Source organism: Cupressus sempervirens, chromosome 7 (genome assembly GCF_028749045.1).
Source record: "Cupressus sempervirens isolate cs-2001-9-10 chromosome 7, ASM2874904v1, whole genome shotgun sequence".
NCBI lineage: Eukaryota > Viridiplantae > Streptophyta > Pinopsida > Cupressales > Cupressaceae > Cupressus > Cupressus sempervirens.
Window position 1 is genome coordinate 900,171,580 of NC_143124.1, and position 14,109 is coordinate 900,185,688.

Below are 14,109 nucleotides of genomic sequence, written 5' to 3' on the forward strand. Positions count from 1 at the left end.
TTATAAAAAAATAGTTATCCAAAATTCTAACATGGTATGAGTTGAACAATGTGCAGAAATTACAAAGGTGCAGGTACCCCACATAATAGGTGCATTTAATCAAAAAACTAAAAGAAATAAAAGTTAATGAAGAGACAACTAGCTTAGGAAAATGTCAAAAATTACCTTAGGATAACATAAATTTATGATTACAATTGAGTTATATATGGTTTAATTTTTTTATGAGGTAAGAGCAGTACGCAACATATACAACCTTCATGAGATATCTTATAATTGACTTATATTTTATTTTATTCTGAAAATATTGACTAGTCTTTGTATATTTTTCTCTTCTGAATTTGTCATTGCTGTAACAAAATGGCCCCTTCCAATCATACCTTTTCTTTAGTGATCTCTATAGCTTCTATTTTTCCACTTGTTGAATTAGTTGTTTGTGTACTTGAGCTAGTCTCTACTTGTTGCTGAAGAGTAGAATATGTAGCCCTTACAGTATCAAGAAGGAACCTATCTCCACCATGCCTTGCTATGAATGACACAGCCACTGGAAAATTATCATGTTGTCCTAAGGGTATGCTTGCCTATCAATTTAGGTAAATACAAACACAATTTAGTAGCAAATATTGTCCTCATAACATAATACATAGTGTTCAATCACGGAATGATAATGACCAACACCATCGGTGTTCATTACTTAAAACAAGGAAAGGATGACAATAGATGTAAATGGAGTAGATTTAAATGATGATTCAGTGGGATTATTCCCATACCATATCCTATAGCCATGTAGTCATAAGGTTCATTTAAAGTGATCCAGTGTTTCACTCTATCTCCAAACTCTTGAAAGCAGACTTCAGTGTAAGCTACAAAGTCCTTCCTGCATTGCTAGGAACATAGTCTTGTTTATGCAAGTATGATGAGAAAGAAAATAAATTAAATTTTAATGATTTACAAGTGTTTCTTTCACAATTATTTGAAGCATCTTTTTTTAGGAGGGTTGCAGATATTGTGTTTCGAAGAGGCCTCGATCTTGTAGCTATGAGGAGCGCATATGTTACCACTTACATATGAATGATAGTTAAAATTATTTTTCCTCACAAGGCCTCTCAAAGGACGGCTACACAAAATTTCTCAAGGTTTTTTCATATTGACACAAGGGCTAGGTAGATTTCTCAACCCAAATTTAATTTTCTTCAAACTAAAGCAATGGATTTGGGATTATTTTAGACTTTTTCTGCATACTGACATCTTGGGTCCTCTATTCCTGTGGGATGATCAAAACCACCAACTATTTTGTAGAGGGCATCTAGGTTCTTGTTATCATAAATGGCATTAACAATTGGCCAAGGAGACTATAGAGTGAGCAACATAGAAGATTAACGGCATCCTTAACATCCCTTATGCATTCTCTAGGTATTTTAATATTATGGTTTGTAATCTAACTACCTCTCTTTGTCTCTAGGGTTTATTGTTTCCCTGACTTATGGCTTCTTTTGTACTTATCACATTTTTATGCCATTGGTTTGAGTTTGGGGTTTCCTGCATGTTTGTTTACATGAAATTGCATGTGTATAGAATACTAATCGTTTTCAAAAGTTTTATGTTTTTTTCATGTGCAAGAATAGGTGGCAAACCTACTATTACAAATCTAGAAAGTATAGGACCAAATGAATGATCTCTAAATTTTTTGGGAGAAAGAATAAGGTATGTAGTGAGAAGGCATCCTATACCTAGGTATATGACATCTAGATTTCCTATACCCTCCAAAATAACTTCAAATTTAAATCCTATATTATTGATAAAATGTGGTTTCTATTTCCACTCACTACAATTTCATGTCTAATTTTTGTCTTTTTTTTTATGTTATAAGTTTTCATTCAGCATAATTAGGCTTCTATCTTACATCAGTTTGTTGTATCTCCTCAAGTACAACTTATTCCAATTCATTATCATCAAAGGATCATTTAGTAACTTAGTGCTTAAGTCATATTTGAGCCTATTGGGCCATCATCCTTTTGATTGTACAATTAAAAAAAAGTGGGTCACCTCTCCCTCCTCTTATAATATTCTATCCTTCCATATTTCTCTTTAATTTACACCAAATAATATCAAATATTTTCAAATGGAAATAAACTTGATTAGGCTATAGGCTTGATTGAAGTGCATGTTTTAGATAGATCATTCTTTAATATTGAGGAGTTTATTAATCCATGAAGGGTGTGAAGCAAGTACAAAAATCTATTTTTATTAGTTAAAAGGGTAAGAGTTGTGTTATTATAAGAATAGATTGCATCCCTGTTTAGTTACATTTGAAAACATTAATCAACAATTTCCATATGTGCAGATATAAACATTAACTACAACATGTCCAATTTATTTGCATATATATTTTCTTGTGAATAAAGACCACGCCTAAAAATATGAACCCAAAAAAAAAAAAAAAAAAAAAGGCAATGGATGCATTGTGGGCTCAGTGCCAAAGAAAACCTGATAAATGTTATTGTCCTTGCAAAAAGTGTAAGGGCTTAAAGAATCAAAGAATTCTAATCACAACAGCCTAGAATCATTGTAGACAACATGGTCACATTGAAGGGGGCCACAATTTTTTTCCATTGCTAAATGTGGATTTCCTACTGGAGGAACATGGAGGTGTGAACATCCAAGCTAAGGATAACACTCCCATGGAAGAAGATGATAATGTGCCAAAGGACATGATTGAAGAAGATGGTATTGGAGCATGTGATGAAGATGGTCTTGATATACCTTTACTTGAGAAGGCACACAAGCCCTTATACGAAGGCTCCCAAACAACTCTACTCTCGGCTATAATGTTGTTGGTGAACTTAAAGGTTATGAATGGTATATCCAATGTAGCAATGTCACGTATGCTAAGGTATGCCATTTTTGTCATCTTCAATGTTCGTATGCAATTACTATTCATTATATTAACAATGCATATTTGTTATTGTAGGTTGATTAGTGAGTTTTTGTTACCACCATCAAACATTTTGCCTTGTTCTTACCAAGAATTATCTAACATTATGAATCAAATTAGAATGAAGTATCAGACAATACATGCATGTCCCAATGATCACATTCTATATCATAAACAACATGAATTTGCAACAGAATGCCCTAATTATCGTATTAGTAGATATTAGTCAAATCAAATAACAAAAAAGGTGCCTCACAAAGTTCTTTGGTACATTCTCATTATTCCACGTCTTCAATGATTATTTAGGTATGCTAGCTTGGCACAATTTATAGATTACCATGCATGCAATAAAAGTCAAGATGACATTATGTAAATGCCTGCCGATGGTTTTGCATTTAAAGAGATAGAAGAAACATGGTCACACTTTAAAGAAGAACCTTGTAATTTGAAGCTTTCATTGGTAGCAAATGATGTCAATCCATATGGAGATATGAGATTTGTTTACTCAGTGTGGCCTATTTATGTTATTAACAATAATATTCCTTCTTGGAAGTCCATAAAGAGGGAGCACATACTGTTGTCAATTATTGTGCTAGGTATTTTTCATTTTATAGTTATCTAAATTAATTTATAAATAATGCATGAAAATGGTCATAATAATTATGTAATGTTTATGTTCATTCAATTACTAGGTAAGTACCAAGTTAAAGATATGAATGTGTATATTGAACCCCTAATTGACGAGTTGTTGTTATGGAATGGCATCACTATGTATGACATCTCTAGACCGATAGGACACTGACAATTTTAATTTCATGCAATGCTTGTATGGACAATACATGATGCCTCTGGGCTAACTCATTTTTGCAGTATGTTATATTGTTAAGATCACATATTTTTGGTTTGTTATAGTGCTTACACATTACTATCCTATGCTTAAGTTGGCATGATAATTATACATGATCTTTTAGGTCTTTAGATAAAGGGAAAATTTGCATGTCCAATTTGTGGTCCAAAGATGAAATCTCATCATTCGAGAAGTTTAGGAAAGCAGGTTTTTGATGAGTTTAGGCACTTTCTCCACAATAATCATAGGTGTCAAATTTTTGAAAAACATCTTTTCAATGGGCAAAAAGAGACATCATCAAGGCCATGAAGAATGACACCTCATCTATGGAAGTTGGAATACAATCGACTAAATCATCAAGGTAATGTCCAATTTGTCATCTGAAGTTTAAAATTTGTATTTTGATATTGTCTTATATTTACTAATGCTATAATTGATGCTCGTGAAGGTCATCAAGGCATCAATTACCAACTTCCAAGAGGAATGAAAATTTATCCTACTCAATTTAGTAGGTTATCATACTACAAAGATCTCTCAATCATGCATTTGTTTGATGTTATGCATATTGGAAAGAATGTAACAGAGACACTATGGAAAATGTTGGATGGAAGGTGTGATAGAGAACATATTGTAAAAATTTGTATTGACGTTAATGAATCCAATCATGCACTAAAAGATTTCATTGAATAAAATAACAATGGAGACCGCATAAATAAAAGTGCCCTTCCTTGGTTATTAACGGAGCAACAAAGTGATGCATTAAAAGAAGTCATAAAAAAAGAAAAATTTCCAATAGGATTTGTTGCAAATATAAGCACTCTTCTATTAAAGAAAGGTGATTTTGAGCCAGGATTGAAAACACATGATTGGCATACCTTCGTCAACGTAAGTCATGTTCTCTATTTATAGTATATTTATAAAATTGAATGTACTACCTATTAAATTATTTAATAATATATTGAAATGATCATTTTTTAATGGTTGAATTACGTCCTACCTTTATCCCTTCCACACTAGTTTGACAATAGTATTAAACAAGTTATATATGGTCTTGAAAAATACACAAGGTTAGAAGTATTTTTTGTTAGATTTGTAGCTTTTTATCTGAAATCTATTGTATAATTTTATTTGAAATCTTGTTTATGTGTTTTTGCGTGTTGAATCTCTTTTAGGTGGTTATCATCTAAAGAAATTGATAAAAAAAGATATAAAATATTGGAAGAGAAAAATTCCATAACTTATGTGTGAAATGAAAAAGTGTTTACCTCCAACCTTTTTCAATGCTCAAGAACACTACCTCATACATCAATTTGAGGAGATTGAATTGTGTGGACCTATACAAACTAGGTCAATATGGATGGTTGAGAGGCACATGAAATTTATGAAGGGCTTGGTTCGACAAAGAGCATGTCCCGAGGGTTCTATGCTAGAGGGATATATGGTATACAAGACCATGGTCTACATTAGTGAATATCTTCCAAAGTTTGCAGCAGATATCCATATAGATCGCATTTGGGATCCCAACTCTAATGACAAATTTGAAGGGGAGTACCTGACAGGGAAAAGTAGATTGAGGAGAGTGAAAGGTAATTATAAGTTTTTTTTTTTTTGGTAGTTTAATAATTCTTATCCATCATCAATATATATAAGTTATTTCTAACTAGTGTAATTGTCTTCTTTATAGTTGGTCGTGAGTGGGATGCACTACATTTGTATATTGCAAACAATCTTGATTGGATGATAGCATGGATTGAATAGTCTAAAGAAAATGGTCACTCATTAACTAGTTTTGCATCGTTGGTTAAAGAAGCTCATCGTAATGGAGATCCCAATGTTATGCCAATGGTACTTGATCTAGTATATGGCTTAAGAGATGAAAAGGTATGCATAAGATTACTAATCATGAGACATAAGTTTAATATCAACTCATAGATTGATGCAAATAATCTTGACATGTTTGAATAATTGTAGTTCAAACACCACAAAGCTATGTACTACCATGGCTATAAATTTTGCACAAAAAAGTTAGACGAAATGAAGAAAACGTGTGATTTCGATATTACTGTTGTTTTAGTGATCACCAATATTTTGTCTAGAACTGACATACATCCTCAACAATCTAAAAATTGATACTATGGCATTTTGGATGATATACTTGAGTGCGACTTTAATTCATTCAAAATAGTTCTATTTTTCATCAAATGGTTCAGGCTATGATTGAATCAAAATGATCATGATAGGACTATTATTGAACATGATAGTAGATTTACTATGATTAATACAAGGTAATTTGAGCCAGTCAGAGATGAGCCCTATGTTCTTCCAAGCCAATATGAGTAAGTGTTTTACTTTGGTGTTCCACACAAACTAGGTTGGTCATTTGTTGTTAGACATGACCCAAGAGGGAGGTCGGTAAAGTATAATATGATGGAAGAAGAAGATATTGAAGAAGCACATGAAGATGAAGTAAATGATTATCAGGAGCGACAGTTACCCATGATGAAGAAGAAGAAAATGGTGATGATTTTGGTCATGCTAACGATAATGGTGATAATGATGATGATGATGGTGATGAGGATCATGATCATGGTGATGAAGATGATGATGATCATGGTGATGATGGTCATAATGATGATGGCGATGAAGATGATGATGATGGCGATGAAGATGGTGGTGGTGACGACGATGATCAAAGTGACAAGTACGATGATGATGATGATGATGATGATGATGATATGGATGAAGATCATGATGATCAATGAAATGTCTAGGTAGGATCAATTTCATTTATGATGGGGTCATGTATGAACAAATTTTTCTTTCCAAACCATATGTTTAGATATAAACATTAAGTAGAACATGTCAAATATTTTTTTAGATATACACATTAGTTACACCAAATTTTTGGCTAACTTAAGGAAAATGATTTAGATATACAATCTACTTTATTATTAAAATTTTTTTTGTAAGTCTATTACTTTAATTTCACTGCTAATTTCTAAGACTTACTAATTTTTTTCATAGGGTGACATGGATGCACCATCTTAGACACCTTCAGCGGAGGTAAACAATTATTGTAATTTTTAATGTTAATATAGAAAAAATTGTCATATTATTATGTTCTTTTCATTATGGATTTGGAGTTAGTTCGATGAAATTTTACTGATATTTGATGTCACAAATGATAGGAAAAAGCTACAATGATCGTTTGTCAAAAGTGATATGAAATATGGGCATCATTTCTACATGACATCACCCTTAGTGCTGACTCTATGTTCATCACCCAGAAAATTAAACAAAGATACCCTGATGAAATTGTTAACATTATAATTGAGGGTGACAAAAGTGAGGAGAAAGAGGCATTGAGAAAATAATTGGACCATAGAATCCAATCTTTGAAGGTAAGCAGTAATTCGACTAAAGCAATAATAGAAGTTCAATAGATGTTAATATTTTATAGTATCTGATGGAGCATGATCTATAATTTTATGTGTTCTTGTATAGACATATGTGCCAGTTGTGACATCACATGGTGAACATGGTGAGGGTTGTAGTGCACAACCTTCATGTAAGTAACACTTTCTTTGTTTGTTTTCATTAACATTATAACACTTACCCTTTTTTTGTGGATGCTTCTAGCTAGTATCCCATTTTATCTTTATCCATTGCAAATGCCTTTACTAACAATATTGTATTCTTCAGCTCATGATGAAGTGCGGACTCCTCCTTTGGTTAACTGTCCAGTATTGCTTGGTACATTTTTGGCAACAAGGACCATGCAAACAACCTCGTCTATGCCCACTAGAACTGGTAAAACCTTGTTTTGCTATATTTTGTAATGTGCTATATTTTGTAATGTATTTCTACAAGTTGATGAACAATGAAGTAGCATATCAGTGCTTAAATGATGTCTACAAAAGCCTGTATACACACAAACATATGCATACACACACCACACATACATACATACATACATACATACATACATACATACATACATACATACATACATACATACATACATACATACATACATACATACATACATACATACATACATACATACATACATACATACATACATACATACATACATATATATATATATATATATATATATATATATATATATATATATATATATATATACCCACACATAGAGAGACATGGAGACAAGCAGAGATGTATTTCTACAAGTTGATGAACAACGAACTAGCATATCAGTGCTTAAATGATGTCTACAGAAGCATGCATGCCAACCACATTCCAAAAAGACATTGTTTGTTTGCACTTCATGTCGAATACCACACTGTACCAAAGTATGGCTAATGCACCTTTATTTTCTTTTTCAACTGAATAATGATGTATTCCAATGATATCAAGAATTTTGAAGTTTGAAACCTTTCTGAAAAGTAAGATCATAAATCTAAATTATTGCCGTGTTAACTATTATATCATCAATTGTGAATCTAACAATTTTTACTTCTATTTTACTACAGTTTGTTGATGTCACAACCATAATGATTGATGTTATTGATGTTGTACTTCTATTGCCTATCGTGATATATTTATTGTTGCTTTTATTATGCCATCATTTTATACTATTGTAACAATGCTATCATGATATATTTAAGAGTCCTCTTAGCTCTATTTAATATTATCAATGACTTTTTTCTAAACACTAAGCCAACTTAGGGATGGCCAGGCATCCTTTGACTACATCCCAACATACCCTAATGAGATACATTTCTTTGAGACATTTCATGAATTTTTTGGTTGGGGGAGACACCCAAAGGGCATCCTCTTCCATCCTTAAATTGTTGTAGATGGGGATGGAGGTTTAAGGGATAGGGAGGTGTCTCTATCTAACATAGGTTTTTGCCAATTCAAGAAATTTCTCTAAGCCTACTATTATTTTTTAGCAACTCCACAATAATGTAGTATCTTTTTACAATTCTTTTCATGTGAATAAAGTAATTAACTCTCTGAGCACTGCTAATACTGCCTATCTATGATTTTCATCAAAAACATCATGTCAAGTCCATAACCATTCCCAGATCTAAATTTTGAAGAGTTGTTCCATAAGCATGCAAGTTGAAGTGGACATCCCTTGTTAGGAATATTGCATCACAGATGCACAAAATAATAATGTGGTAGGATTGTTATAGGTTATTGTAGATTACTGTATTAGTGGTGTGACTGTTCTAAGTTTTTCAAACAACACAATATATTTGGAAAAGCTATTCAAAAATTTCCTATAATATAGGAGGTTAAGCTCCTATATAAGTGTACTATATTTGATTGGAAACTTAAAAGCATATTATGTGTATAAAATTTTATATAGAACTTCTTCCTCAAATCTTTGCCCCTAATTCTACTATGGTATCAGAGCAGAGATCAGGGATGAAGTGGAGAAGTGTGTGTTGGAGGATATGAAGGCACCTATGGAAGGTACCTATGGAAGTGTTGGGCCAATTCTTTTGCTGAGGCCAACGAGTTATTAGGTCAGATTTATGATTTTTTACAAAGTATCTGAGAAGATTAAACATTCAATCTCTAATCTATTCTCTATCACATGTCTGAGATTTACAAAGTAGTGTTGTGGGCAGTATACTAGATAAAAGGTTTTTCTCAGGAAAAGTTCATGATATTGCTTGATTTTTTAATTGCATGAGAGAATCTTATAGACCTGCTAATATATTCCCAGGCCTAGAACTCAATTGCACTTTCAAAGTGAGATTTGTACTTGTGTTGTGGACTAACTAAAGTGAATCCTCCATTACACTTGTTTGTCTGTAGATTGACAGTAGCACCCAACAATTTCTACTAAATCAAGGTTTCCATTGATATCACCATACAACTTGTAATAAGTTGTTTATAATTATTTGTTTGTTAAGTCTTGCTAATTTTATGACTCTATGATATATCTTGGCATTGGAGAGGTCTGGCGGTAGTGGGTATTATTTAAACTTTCAAGTGTATAATTTTACCTTTTCTTAGAATTAAGCTTGTAATGCTTTTTAGTGATTTAATGGTATGTCATGCTTTAAAGTTTAATACTATATGATATACATCAGAGTCAATATGTAGGTAAAGTTGTAGAAGTGTTAAAGATGTATTATCAGTAAAATCAGACAATTTCAACATTATTTAGATTATAAAGGGGAGTTGAAGAAAGATCCTTTTAATGGAGAAAAATGGCATATTAATAGAAAAAATTAAAGGTTCAAAATTCCATGTGGCAAATCAAATCACAATTTGCCCTTGTTGAAAAGGATCTATGAGATGTAGTAAATGGAACAACAAGGCCAAATGATGTTGATGGAAGCACAAAATGGATTGTGAAAGATAAAAGAACATTAGCTTCAACTGATCTTGGATTGTCAAATGCTTACCTTCACCATTTCAAATTAACAAAAACCTCAAAGGAGGTGTGGAATGGTTTGAATGCTTTGATTGGATCAAAATAAAAGAGTGCAAAGATGAGTTTAAAGTAGAATTTGATTGAGCCAAAAAATAATGAAAGGTGATAACATTGTTCGAGATATCTAAGTTTTGCTCACTATTGAACCAACTAACTAGGATAAGTTTAATGCATGATTCCCATTTATCATATGGTAAGAGAAGTAAGATTTTGAATGGCATAATTTTTTTTAGCAAAAGGCTATCACTCAATGATTCACTAGCTATTTTCACTTATGTGAACAGAGAAATTTTGTTGTGGCTTTAAAAGTTCTATTCAAGAACCAGCTCCGGCAGTCACAGGTAGAGCACTAGTTGCATAGGGAGATTGAAATTCAAAATCATCTCTGCCATCCAAATATACTTTGATTGTTTGGATACTTTTATGATCAAGAGCATATCCTACAATTTTCTAATCTTTTGGGTGACATTTACTTTTCATCAAAGCCTTCCTTCATATTTCTTTAATTGATTCTTTGATTCATCAATTTATTCAAAGAAGGGTCTATCTTATTCTTGAATATGCTGCAAAAGATGAGCTCTATAAAGAGCTTCAATGTTGTAAATGCTTCAGTGAAAGGTGGTCAGCTACTATAAGTACAATTGGAAATGGCTTATAATCTACTCTTTTTTTTAGTCTGGAAACTATTTACTCTTTTTTTGTATATTACATTGTATCTCTTGCAAAAGCTTTGATATATTGCCATGAAAATCATGTCATACACCAGGATATCAAGCTAGAGAACTTGTTAATTGGCATATAGGTAAGTGCCAAGGATGAATATATTTCTAATGATACTCAGTTTAAACTTGCAAGGATGTCTTTTTGATCATTACATTATTAACAAATTCACTTGTCAAGGTGAGCTAAAAATTGCCAATTTTGGTTGGTTTGTGCACACTTTTGATAGAAGGCAAACAATGTGTGGAACCTTGGATTACTTACCTCCTAAAATGGGTATGTTAGTGTGTAATATTTAATTTTCTCTTCATTTTCACCTTCTAGATTATTTACATATTTGCAAATGTCTATTCTAGTGGAAAATAGGGAGCATGATTTTGGGGTAGCCATATGGAGTTTGGGGATCTTATGTTATGAGTTTCTTTATGGGGTTCCTCCTTTTGAAGCAAAGGAGCATCCAGACACTTACAAAAGGTCTAAGAAGCCATATTATGTTTCAGTTCTTAGTATTATTATTTTTGTTTTAGGCCTTATACTTGAAGGGTTTTTATATTTTCTTATTTCAAGCATGGATTTGACCATGGCTAGCTTTTTTATGCAGGATCATGAAAGTGGATTTGAAATTTCCTTTAAAGCCATTTTTTTCTACTGCAGCTAAAGATCTAACATCTCAAGTTAGTATATGTTGCCTTGATATTCTGAAGATAATTTTCTTAGATATGTCTATCTCACTACTTATATAAATTTTTAGTTATCATGGTAACACTTTATCATGGTTACACACCTACTGCAGAAAGATTTCTCAAAGAGGCTGCCTTTACACAAGCCTTTACAACATCCATGGATTGTTCAAAATGTTGATCCTGATGATATCTATAGACCATTCAATTGAACTATGTATTTGTTGTAGCCTTCCTCCAGGAGGAGGATTCAATTGAACTATTCATCTAGGAATTCAATTAAACTATGTACTTGTAGCCTTCCTCTTGGAGGATTCTTGTAAGTTAGTATTGATTTGCAATAATCATTTTTTGACCATTCCTAGATATGTATAGAGTGTTTCTTGCCAGTTTAAAAACATGTAACATGTATATAGATCTAGGTTTTTTCTTTGATTTCTGGTGTCTCCTTCCTATATTGCCACCATTCATGCAATCTATTAATTTGCCAAATGTAGGTGCACTTTCAGTATACCATTTTTAAACTTTAAAATTTGCCTCCTTGGTGTTCATCTTTGAGTTTGGGGAATACAGAATTGGATGACTATCTTAAACCTCTTATTGGTACTAGTGTTGAATCTCTTCCACAAATCATGACATAAGTTTGTAAAGAGATTCCAAACTTTGCAGAATGTCACAAGGGTGTTTGATCTATGGATAATTTATTGGTTTTGCTCCTCAATAATTCATCCAATTCAGGAAATTTGAGCAAGTAGGGAAGGTTCAAGGACAAGATGTGCTTCCTTACCTACACAAACAAAGGTAAATTTGTTGTTGTGTTTTACAAAAATAGAGACTAAATGGAAGACAGAGCATAGCATCAGTGGATTACTAAAATGCATATTGATGACTGAATTGAATGATGTTGCTACTAAAACCAACAAGGAGGAGAAGACATAGTCTCTATTCAAGTCGAAGACCAATCAGGGAGATTGGTAAATTAAGTGTAAAAATTCAAAGCCCGAGCTTGAGCTTCACAACAACCCAATATAGAGGAAGATCTCAACAATGAAATAAAGGAAATATTCCTATATGGATTTTTTGTTTTGTCCTATGCTAATGTCTCAAAGATACACCCGTGGCTATATACGAAATGAATTGGTCCAAAGTGTCATGGACAACACAATTGAAGACCACAGGAACCCACAGTCACATGAGGATGGCCATGTCTTGTCTATACATAACATGCATCACATAAATTTGTGAAGCCACAAAGAGTGATCGAGGCACGTTTGTTCTCCAAACACAACAATCCAAGCATGTTTATTAAGAAGATGCATGGAATCTACCAATAAATGAATCTTGTGATAATGATCATGGATTGCTAAGGAATAGCACAAGAACCAATAGAGTTATTTAATGAGAGAAAACCATGTGACAAAATGATCCCACAGTGAAAGGTATGCATCCAAAGAAAAATAATGGCCCAGACTAGAATGGTGGAACAGTCAGAAGATTACCATTTTTAAATGTTTTAATAGGCAGTAAACAATATCAAAATCTACAAGCATGAGGTCTATACATTTATGGGAAATATTGGGCCTTTGAGATCATAAATGACCTTGGAATCACAATGAATAAAGTAATAGGATGCTAGAGATATGCAGTCCACGTAGGTTGAAAAACATGTAGTTACTGCCATGTAAATGTTGGAATCTATGATTAAGTCTCCTCATCCATCTCATGCTGAAGTTACAGATGTGGCCAATGTTATTCTTGATGGTATTGATTGTGTTATGCCTAGTGGTGAGAGTGTAGTTGGGCATATCCCGAGTTGGCAATGAAGGTCATGGCTCGCATATGTATAGAAGTTGAATCCTCATTAGATTATGCTTCTATATTCAAAGAACTAATAAGATCCACTCTTCTACTAATAAGACCTTTGGAAAGCCTTGCTTCATCTGCTATGAGGACAACAAACAAAGGTAGAGAAATCCTTATTATGGTTCTAACTTGTGGGGGCATGACTACTAAATTGATAGCAAAGTATAGGCCACCTGTAGTTATTCTTTCTGTTGTGGTTCCCATCTTGACAATAGATTCTTTTGATTGGAGTAATTGTCAAAGGCATGATGTCGAGTAAGCATGTATGAAGATCCAAACACAGATGGAGAGGCATTTGACAGTAATGAAATTAATTTCTTGCTTTAGAAGACATGCCAAAGACGTTCATGCTAATTTTAAACACAATCAAGACAATGACAAGTGAGTAATAAAGCCCGAGCATGGAGTTCAAGATCAAAATTGTGAAGATTCATTGTATGCAAACACAGGGTGTGACAAAAGATTATTTGAAGTGTCACTTGATATTCAAAACCCTCGACATGTTTCATAGGACATAAGATTATGTAGAGATAATCAAAAATCATAAGGGAAGAAAAGATATTTGTCGAGGAAAGTTCAAGAGAAAAACTAACAAGACATTTCTAATTCACATAGAATTGACTACCAAATAGAAAACTGGAAA

At 32.8% G+C, this 14,109-nt stretch overlaps 1 pseudogene; it reads left to right on the forward strand.

Annotated features, from left to right (window-relative positions):
• LOC149550404 (serine/threonine-protein kinase Aurora-1-like) overlaps positions 1 to 11,815 on the forward strand; it is a 45,714-nt pseudogene extending 33,899 nt beyond the window's left edge.
• The last annotated feature ends 2,294 nt before the right edge of the window (positions 11,816 to 14,109 follow it).